Source organism: Ceratotherium simum, chromosome 14 (genome assembly GCF_057802395.1).
Source record: "Ceratotherium simum simum isolate JZ-2026a chromosome 14, ASM5780239v1, whole genome shotgun sequence".
Taxonomy (NCBI): domain Eukaryota; kingdom Metazoa; phylum Chordata; class Mammalia; order Perissodactyla; family Rhinocerotidae; genus Ceratotherium; species Ceratotherium simum.
The window spans coordinates 53,108,036-53,119,201 of NC_141913.1; positions in this window are offsets into that span (position 1 = coordinate 53,108,036).

Sequence of the window (11,166 nt, forward strand, 5' to 3'; positions counted from 1 at the left end):
TTTTCTTTATGAGAAGATATTTTGTATAAATTTGGAAAACCATCATTAGTGATATGAAGTACACCTTTAATGTTGGTTAAATAACATTCATGTTTACTTTATATTATGATATTTTCATACATTTAAAAATAGAGAAGATAATATAATGAACACTTATACATCATTAGTCAGCTTCAAAATTATCAAGACATGGCCAATATTGTTTCATCTGTATACTACCCATTACCTGATATTAAAACAAATTTCAAATATCATATCATTTTAACCATTCATTACACATACACACACACTCAAGCATAAATACTATATATTAGTGTGTGTACCCTTTTAAAAATCAAAATTGAATGTTAAAAATTAAGAATAAGTCTTTAATCAAATATCCAACCAGTATTCACAATAAAAATCTTAAAACATCTTTGAGTCAGGATTCAACTATGCCCACACAATGCGGTTTGTTGATACATTCCTTAAGTGTCATTTAGTCCTTAGGTTTCATTACTCTAAATTCAATTTTCCTTTCCATTTATGTGTTGGACAAACAAGGTCATTTATCCTATAGAGTTTCCCACATTATTTATTTTGCTAACTGCATCCCCATAGCGTGATTTAATATGTTTCTTTATTTCGTATAAACTAGTAGAGACTTGATTAGATGCTATTTTAAATATTTATCAAAAATATTCATAGCTGATGCTGTGTAGTTTCTATCGCATGATGTCTAGAGGCATAAAATACTAGTTTTATCACATTTTTTTCTCACGTTGAAGTTGTTTTTGTTTCTTAGATTCATTAGTAGATTCATGTAGTGTCAGTTGGATTATTTATTATGAATTTTCTAGTCACTTTTTCTCTTAAAGTTTTACCAGTTATTGATGGTCATGGCCTAAATTGAATATTTCAATAACCATGTGGTAAAACACAATGAAGAAATAGAAATTCAAAAAGAAACAAATGAAACTCCTAGAATTGAATAATATTATTACCGAAAAAACGAAATCACAGAATGGTTTTATCAAAAGATTGAACAGTACCGAAAAAAAATATCATGGGCTTGGAAGATTTTTTAATAGAAATTATCCAAATTAAAGCACAGATAACAACAGTAGCAAAAATAATTTTAAAAAATGAAGAGAATTTCAATAACTGTTGGACAATCTCAAGCAGGATAACATATGTATAACTGCAGTCCCAAAAAGAAAGGAGAGAGAGATTGGGTTAAAAAAACAATAATGACCAATGGTTTTTCAAATTTGCCCAACAATATCACACCCAAAAAGACTCTCAACAAACACTAAGAAAGACAAAAACAAACAAAAAAATTCTAAGCTTGTTATTGTAAAATTACTAAAAATAAAATATAAAGAGAAAATATTAAAATTCATCAGAGGAAAAAGAAAACAATAAGAATATCCATTTCATGTTCATCAGAAATAGTGTAAGACTGATGGCAATAGAATGATATACTTAAAATTCTGAGAGGAAAACTTTCAACCTATAGTTACACAGCCTTCAAAGCAAGGGTAATATAAAGCAAAGCAGGGGAATTAATCAACAGCATAACTGCACTACAAAAATATTAAGGAGAACATCTTCAGAATGAAGGACATATGAATCTACCTAACATAATGAAATGAAATGGAAATCTTATATAGGTAATATAAAAAGTCAGTTTTGTGTATCCATTAACGTTTTAAAATAACTTACTGTTTATGCATTAATAACAATGTATGATGGGATATATAACATATGTAGAAGTAAAATTCATGATGATAATGGCACAAACAATGGGATGTGGGAAACAAAAACATCTGATAGTCAACTTCTTACATTACAGATAAAGTGATATAACAGCAATTCAAGTAGACTGCTGGGACAAGTGATGGATGCACATCAAAATCACTGCAGCAATCACTAAAAACAAAGTGCCATATTAAGTTACTAAAAGGGAAAATGGGATTCTAAAACAATTCTATTTTTATGAGTACAATAATAAACATGAGAATATGGGGAAAGAAGTAGACTCAAGACTGCATAGTAAATTCAACCAGATGAATCATTGCATTAAAATAAATTAATAAGACACTACAAATAATAGGCAGAGTTGTCAGTTTTGGATTTAAAAACTTAACCCAACTATGTGCTCTCTATAAGAGAAACACTTTAATTACAAATACACAGATAGGTTGTAAGGAAAACAATGGGAAAAGACATACCATAAAAATAATGTTAGCTGAAATGGCTGTATTAATATCTCAGAAAGAAGACCTCCCATATTACCTAAAATAAGAAGGTCATTTTATAATGATAAAAAAGTAAATTCATCAAAAAGACCTAGCAGTCTTAAATGTGAGCGAACTTAATATTAGAGCTTTAAAATACACGAAGCAAAAATAACCAGAGCTAAGGAGAAGTAGACCAAGTCATAATGGTGGAGTAATTAAGACTGTTCTCCTATACTGAAATACCAATAGGACAAAAAAAAAAAAAATTACCGAGTATATCAAGAATTTAAATAGTACAATAAACCAAGTTAAAATAATTAAAACTTGTAGGTTGCTGCACCAAATGGAATATAGTTTCTTTTCATGCACTGATGGTAGAAATCTAACACGGCACAACCATTGTAGAAAACAGACTGGCAGTTTGCTAAAAATTTAAACACATACCTACCATATGATCCAGTCATTCCATTCCTAGATATTTACTACAGAGAAACAAATCAGATGTCCATACAAAGACATTTACATGTATGTTTAGCACAGCTTTATTTATAATAGCCAAAACTGGATACAATCCAAATGCCCATTGACAAGTTAATGTATTAACAAAGTGTGGTATGTCTGTGCAATGTAACAACACTCAATAGTAAAAAGAAATAAACTACTGATGCACACAATAACATCTCAATTAATTATGCTGAGTGAAAGAAGATTGACAAAAGAGAATTCAGAGTTTATGTTTCCACTTATATATAATTCTAGAAAATTAAAAGCTATCACAGTGACGGAAACCAGATTAGTAGTTGAGAGAGAATGGAGATGGGGGAGGAATTGGAAGGAGGGACTATCAAGGGACATGAGGGACCACCAAGGGACATGAGGGACCTTTAGGGGTGATGGCTGTGTTCATTATCTTGGTTGCGATGATGGTCTCACAGAAGTATAAATATGTCAAAAAAAAAAAAAAAACCAATTCAGTTTGAACATGTGCAGTTTATTCTGTCAATTATACCTCATTAATGCTGTTAAAAAACTTGATTTGTCAAAACTCAGAACAAAATAAACAGCTATTTGCAGTACAACAAATAATAGATGCCTCTTGATATGTTACGATATGACTTAAAGAACACAATGTATGAGGTATTTCTGTCAAAAAAGTTGAAAGCTAATTTCCAGGTTACAGGAAACTAGCCTGTGATATGACCGCAAAGTAAATGAAACCAAAACCACCAAACAAATCCAAATTGTGAGTCTTTCTACAGATTTTCTACCCGCACTGTGATCTGTGGAACAGCAGCATCTTGTTTAAAATGTTAAAGCTTGAGCCACTCCAGATACACTGCACTGAGTCTGCATTTTACCACACTGTGCGTGAGATCTGTACGCACACTGAGTTTTAAATGGCACTTGTCCATCAGAAAACGGATCTAGTTTCTTCAACATGTCACTGAATTGAAAAAAAAAAGTGAGGAATGTTAGCGAGATATTGTTCTAGATTAAAAGATATTTAAGAGACACAGGAACAAGTATAAAATGAGAACATTGGATCCTGATTTGTACAAACCTATTTTTATATTTACATTTTTATAGATCTGTGAAAATTTAATATGAAGAGAGTATTTGACAATGAAGAGGAAACATTGTTATTTTTGTTAGGGAAGTTTCTTTGTGGTTATATAAAACATACCCTATTTTTGGTCATGAATATTGAAGCATTTTGGTGTTGGAAACATCATGTCTAGAATCTTCTTTAAAACATTTCAGAAACAATAGTAGCACAGCTAAAACCATTGGGGCAAAAGCTTAATAATTAATAATTCTTGAAATTTGGTCATGAATATTTGCATAGCTATTATTTTATTCTTCACTTGTGATTAAAGTATACATATTAAAACAATGACAACAAAAATAAAAATTTATTTTGTATTTTTAAAATCAATGATGGACAAAAATCATTAAATATTTTAATATCAGCTATTGATAAGAATGTAGAGGAAACAGAATTCCTATATAATGCTGATGAAATTAAAGATTTGGAAAACCATTTTGGAGAATAATTTGGCCAAATCTACTATATTTAAAAGTTAGTTTAATCAATAAACTAACAGTTACTTTTTTATTGCCTTATATCTAGAGAAACTTTCAAATTTGTTCCCTAGGAGGCAAATGTAAATTGGATTGATTGGAAAAATATATGAAAAAAATTTCAATTTAGGATACTATATGACCAATAATAGAAGTGTTTCAAAATTACAAGATGATGCCCTATGAGACTATTGTCATGAAGAGATTTTGTAAATAATAAGTCTATGAACAGAAATATAACACACAAAATTTTTTATGGTAATTATCATGACAGTAGGAAGAGTAGTTGGTTTCAAGGCTGAAGTTTAGAAATATCTGCCACATTTTCCTCCGTCTAAAACAATCTAAAGTAAATATGTCATTAAATCTGGGTGATTTTTCTACCATATGTTATATTATTTTCAGGTTGTGTATCAGTGAAATATTTTACAGTTAGATCCAAATTAAAAGTTAGAAATATAATCATTTTATAATTCTAAATTATAATAAAACAGATATGAATACCCTTTCATTTGAACCTCTTAATATAAAAATGCAAGAATGAAATGGTAGCAGTAGGTATGTGTGAATGATGAAATATTGTGGCTTTGTTTACATTCTTCTATATTCCAAATTTTCTATAGTGGTCACACATTTCAGGGCAAGGGAAAAACGTTTCAAAAAGTGGTCCACTTCTGATTGAAGAGTGTTGGCAGCTGATAGCAATGCCAGACTGAGAAATACTCTGGGTTGGGTCAAGGCTAATAAGGAAAAATGCTATCAATTAGTGTGTCTGAAAAGGGCCCTAGAGAAACAAGCAGTGGCATTTCCACTCTACACCAGCAATCCTGGTTATATTTCCAGTCAGCTGAATATATGGATAAAAACCTGCATAATATTTCAACATGGAAAAAAAGACCACGCTGAAAGGTGTTTCATGTTAGTGTGTTTAGATTTAATTTCATTGATGATATCTGGGTATATTTATGAATATTTAATTTAATTAATTTAAAAATAAAATGTGGAATGCAGCATATTTCAAAACACATAATGTATAAAAATAAAATGACATTGATAGTAACACAATATTACATAACAAAATAATTTTATTAATATTTGAATAACACTATTATCATAAGCATCAACATATTATGTCCAAACAGAATCATAAGATTTTGGTATTGAAAAGTGTATTTTATCTAATGTATTACATTCACATGTGAAGGAATTTATACAAGAAACTTTAAGTGACCTGCCCAGTACCAAACAGTTATTTACCAGTGGAGGCGGGACTGGACACCTCATCCTGAGGGCATAGAGTGGACAAGATACACTGTGCTTTCTTGAATGGAGGAAAGAAAATGCATAGATATCTAACATGACGCATGGCATCTGTCACTGATAGTTCACCTTATTTAAATTGAATAAAGATCTATAAATTACATTTTAATGTTTGGACCAGTCTTGAAATGAGACATAATAGAATGTGTTCTATTATCTCCTTTTAGGACACCTTTTTTCCCCCTTGTTCTAAGGATTCTTGAGGTCAAAAAAGAAAGAGAACAATAAGTTAGAATGATGGATTTAGTGTCTGTGTGTGGGAAGATAAAAGTTGAAGCTGGGGAAATGTACCTGGGATAAATATAGAAATAATCCTATTTGTGTTCTTTTTAAAGTCAAGGGAAACTTGGCAGCCTCAAAGGATGACACTATACATAAAGAGTTTTAAATGGCTTTTCCAGAACCACTAATAAGAAATATAGAAAGAAATGTGAGTGGATATAGCTTGCACACATAAGTGAGAAGGAAGCAATATTTCTGGATCAAAAATTATAACAAGCCATGTGCCAACTCTTTCTCCATAGACCTAGAATGTAAAAGATCTTTCTTTATCGCATTTATGAACTCTCATTAAACATATTTACTGTCACCAAAAAAAGCCATGTGCTGCAGATACAGCAACATAGATTCAGAATGCATGAATGAGAGCCTCTCAGCGCTCTGACATTCCAGCCTCCCCGTTCACTTTCTGTGTCATGTTGAGACATGGAGCATCGAGTGCCATTCCATTCTGGGGCTGCCTATTGTGAACTCTGCTCCTGAGCAGTGAGGTGGGCTGCGGATTAATGAGCACCAGATTTGGAATGCCAAACTTTTCGCGAAATATTTTAGAATGAGAAGAGACAGATTCCAGTTGAAGTACACAACTGGCAAAATGTCATTTTTAAAAATCCAGTATCCCACATTTTTTCCCCCTCTATAAGCTACCAAAACATGATTTCTCCTTATTTCAGGGCTGAATCTTTGTATGCTTCTCTACTAAACTCCTTTTGGACTGTATTGCTCAGTATATGTTGCTAACGCAATTAATATGTATAAAACTTGATTATGTCTTTACCATTTTTGTAATCTGATTTTAATTTAGCAATTGCCTATCCATAGGCTGTTTCTTACATTTATTTTCCTATGTGACTGCAGTCAAACCTGTAAAATATTTTTTTTTGAAATCTTTTTCTCTTAACAATCTTGTGAAAATATGTAACATGGACAAATAAAGTAAAGCTTTATTTCTAATATCTAAAAAAGTATTCTATGCATAAAGATACACGCACCCCTGTGTTCATTGCAGTGTTATTCACAATAGCCAAGACTTGGAAGCAACCTAAGTGCCCATCAAGGGACGAATGGATAAAGAAAATGTGGTATATATACACAATGGAATACTACTCAGCCATAAGAAAGGATGAAATCCAGCCATTTGTGACAACATGGCTGGACACTGAGGGTATTATGCAAAGTGAAATAAGTCAGAGGGAGAAGGTCAAATACCGTAGGATCTCACTCATAAGTAGTAGATAATAACAACAACAAACAAACACATAGAGACAGAGATTGGATTGGTGGTTACCAGAGGGGACAGGGGTAGGGAGGAGGGCGAAAGGGATAATTAGGCCCATGTGTGTGGTGACAGATTGTAATTAGTATTTGGATGGTGAACATGACAACATGATATAATCCACGCAGAAATAGAAGTATAATGATGTACACCTGAAATTCATACAATGTTATAAACCAATGTTACCACAATAAACAAAAAATCTAAAAAAAAAAAGAGTAAATTCTAGACATTTGGTATCTGTAAGAAAAAGACTCTTTAACATAAACACCCTATCATTATCTCATCTTTAAAATAAACTTCCATTTCTTAAAAACAAAAAAAAAGTGTTCTAATATCACTTACATTATTTCAGGAGGAAACCCACAATATTTGTCTGTAGTTTATTTTCATTGTATATTTAAAACTACTGCAAATTCCCTGACTACCCTAAATCTATTCATTTGGAGAAGATACATAAAATTGACCTCACAGTAACAAAGAAACAAACAAATAAAAACAAATTTCAAAATTAAAATTATCATAATGTTATTGAGCTGTTAAATGTGGTGCTGTAAAGTCACTTAATGATATGGAAATATGTCTGTAACACTTTGTTAAGTGAAAGAAAGAAAGAAATTAAATATATAGAAAATGGTTCCATTAATTCAAGAAAAAAGAATGTAGACAAATGCAGAGAAGAAAATCTGAAAGATTATGCCCTCAAATGCAGGGAGAAATCGTCTCTGAATTGAGGAATTATAAATAGATTAAAATTTCCCTCATGTGTATTTCTGTTTTAATATTTATTCAGCTAATACATATATATACACACAATTTTATAGTAAATTATAAAACCATTTTACATAAATAAAGGTTATTTAGCACCATAGTGAGGATCAAGAAATCACTGTTTACTGACTCTGGGGTTATTCTCCCAAATACTTTGAGATAAAACGTTTTAATGGCAGCTTGGAGTGAAGATGCCACCTGTGGAGCAAGGATGACTGAATGACTAGAACAGCCCTGACACCTGTGTGACTTTGGACAAATGGCTTAACCTCTGGGTGCCCCAGTTGTCTCACGTGAAAAATGAGGATAATAATAGCGTCTATCCATAGGGTAGTTATCTTGATTAAATGAGTTGATGCACCCAGAATATTAGCTGACATATATTAAGTGCTATGTAAGTGTTTTAAACTAACTACATAAAAATAGCTACCTATAATTAGGTGATAAAGATCTAATGATTTCTTTATTTCTAAACTTTGAAATATTCAGCCATTGTTATTTCAGCAAATAATAGACACACATATAAAAACTTTATAAATGAGAGTTGCAGAAATAGTGTAGGATACATTGCCCCTAATGTATGTGTTGTAGATGTATTTTCAAATGATTTGAATGTCATTATTTTTTTTCAAGCATGGCTAAGTGACTATGACAAATAAACATTGTCACGCTTGAAGCAATATGGGATATTGCATGGACATATATAGGCTGAAAATGATCCCAGTGTGACTCAGAACAATTATGTTTTCAAAGAAGACTAATTACGACTTAAGGGGTGAAAAACATTATAATCTATGCACTTATACAGTTTGTAGCTGAATCTAATTAGAAATTGTCTTTTCTATGACCTCTTCTTGGTTACGTAAAGATAATTATTCCATCTGTGAAAACTTATAAAAATATAATGTATTCTGGAAGGCTTGTGAGAGCTGAAACGAAGCTCAACTAAGCCAGTTTCTCATAGAGAAAAGCAGATGGCAATTAATACAATGTCTCCATCTTTAGAAAACCATTGAGTAGGCTTGGCTAAAATAATAAATCAAAAGACTTATACTTTGCAATGGTCAGGAAGTTTCAGGGCTTAAAAAAAATAGGAAAACTCTTAAAATCATAGCTTCTAGAATGCTACTTAAAATATAAGATAAAATGTTTCTCTTCATCAATTTAAAGAAGCATGTCTAACTTCTTATATTGGGATCTAAATGTGTGAAGCAAGCAAATTCTATAAAACTTCAGTGTGAAACAAATAGTAAGGCTCTTGGGGCTGGAGTGCTAACGGAGTGCTACAGGGGAAGTAGTTAGAGATTCTTTTCCTTTCTCTCTTTTAATTTGAGGGATTATTTATAAAAGGAAAAAAAAAATGAAGGCCTTGAAATATATATAAAGAATCCTCCTTTATTCCATAAAGTACCTTTATAATTCCTTATAGAGTAGTAACACGGATGGTTGTGGCAGGTTATAGACTATACCTTGAAGTCTAATTTTTTTTTAAATTATAGACACTGCCTCAATATTCATTTCAAAAAAGGTACTCTCTATTTGTCTGAATCCATTTAAAGCCTTGTCTACTTGAACACAGAAACAACGATATTAGTAATGGAAAAATGTTAGGTTATTGATTGTTTCAGTTGAAATATCTTGGGAAATCTGTATTACTTATTGTCTTATTTCCCATATCAATGCCTACCTTCATATTTAGTTTATTTTCATGTAAATCATTAATTGTGATATGATATTAATTTTTAATGAAATAATTTGAATCTTCTAATCAATGCTTAAAAGCATTTGCAATTCCAAAACATTGGTTGTTCTGTTTCTCCCATCTACCACTCCGGATTCATGACTATTTATTGGTCACTTGAAGGTGCTAATTCAACCCAGCACTCAGACTAATCATGGTCCCCAGAAAGGGATAACATGAGTAAGAGAACCAATGAATAAAATGTAAAGGGAATTGACAAAACTTGATGGCCAATTGAATTTCAAGAGAGATTGCCCGTGTAGGGAGTGTCAAAGGTAGGTTGGAAATACTGAGGTTAAGACAGCTGCAAAAATTACAGGCGAAGATTCCAAGTGGGCACTTGATGATTCCAGACTCAGAGAGAACCATAACTGTCACCGTGAAATCCTCCCTTCCACCCCATTGCTCTAAGAAAACCTTAGCTTTAATTCTGTAGGATTTCATAAACTATCCCTAACCTCTGGGTGATTAGTCAGCTGAAATGTCTGTGACTGAGATATGAAATAAGAGAGTAAAAAAGTAACTAAAATCTTTTAGTCACTGTTTTAGACATACTATTGTGAACCAATCTCTCTCTTACAATTGGGCAGGGTTATGCGACTAGTTTTGCTAATGAAACATAAGTAATAGAAGTGATGTCTATCACTTCAGAACGGAAACAGTGAAAAGTCTATGAACAATTCCTTTACCTTTATCTCTCCCTTCTTTTGCATTCAGATGCTGTAGCTATGAGATGGTGGAGCCTCAATCAAGCTCGGGTCACTGAGTGACTGTGGAACTGAATACTGCACCCCTACTGACAACCATTAAATATTTCTGGTATAAAGTTGCTGAGAATTGGGGAGTTAGTTACATAGCCTAGCACCCTAATCAAATCACCAACTATATTCCTGGCACCATAATAGAAATTTCATGTATTCTCTTTTAATCTTCCTTGTAATTCAATGAGATACTAATTATTAACCTCCATTTAAAAAGAGAAGAAATAAGATCAAAGTGAGCTTATATAAACTAATGAGAGAAAGGGAGTCACAGAGGCCAGCTATAGATAATAGCTGGAATAAAGGCTTGTCAGAGTAATAGAAGAGATAAAAATGGCTAACCTGAAAGAATATAAGAAGTTGAATAGGGTCAGAGTTGGGGAGAATTATGATGTGCCTAGGGACAAGTATATGTGCATATTAATTTCAAAAACATTATTTCAGACATCAGCTCAAGTTAAGCCATTTCCAAGTTAAGATATTCAGGGTAATTAAATAGGCTACAAATCTCCATAGCCTGTATAATTCAGCTAATTCCTTCTTGTTGATATGTCAAGGCTTGGTTTCTCTAGTTCAGCCTAGTTTTGATTTTTCTAGGATATTTTCTCCAAAATATAAGGTATTGAATTAATTCTTCTGTCATTTCTTCTGCTTAAAATCTTTCATCTTGAGTTTTGTTTTCCCCTGTGATTTCCCCATTAGTCTGGTGCATTC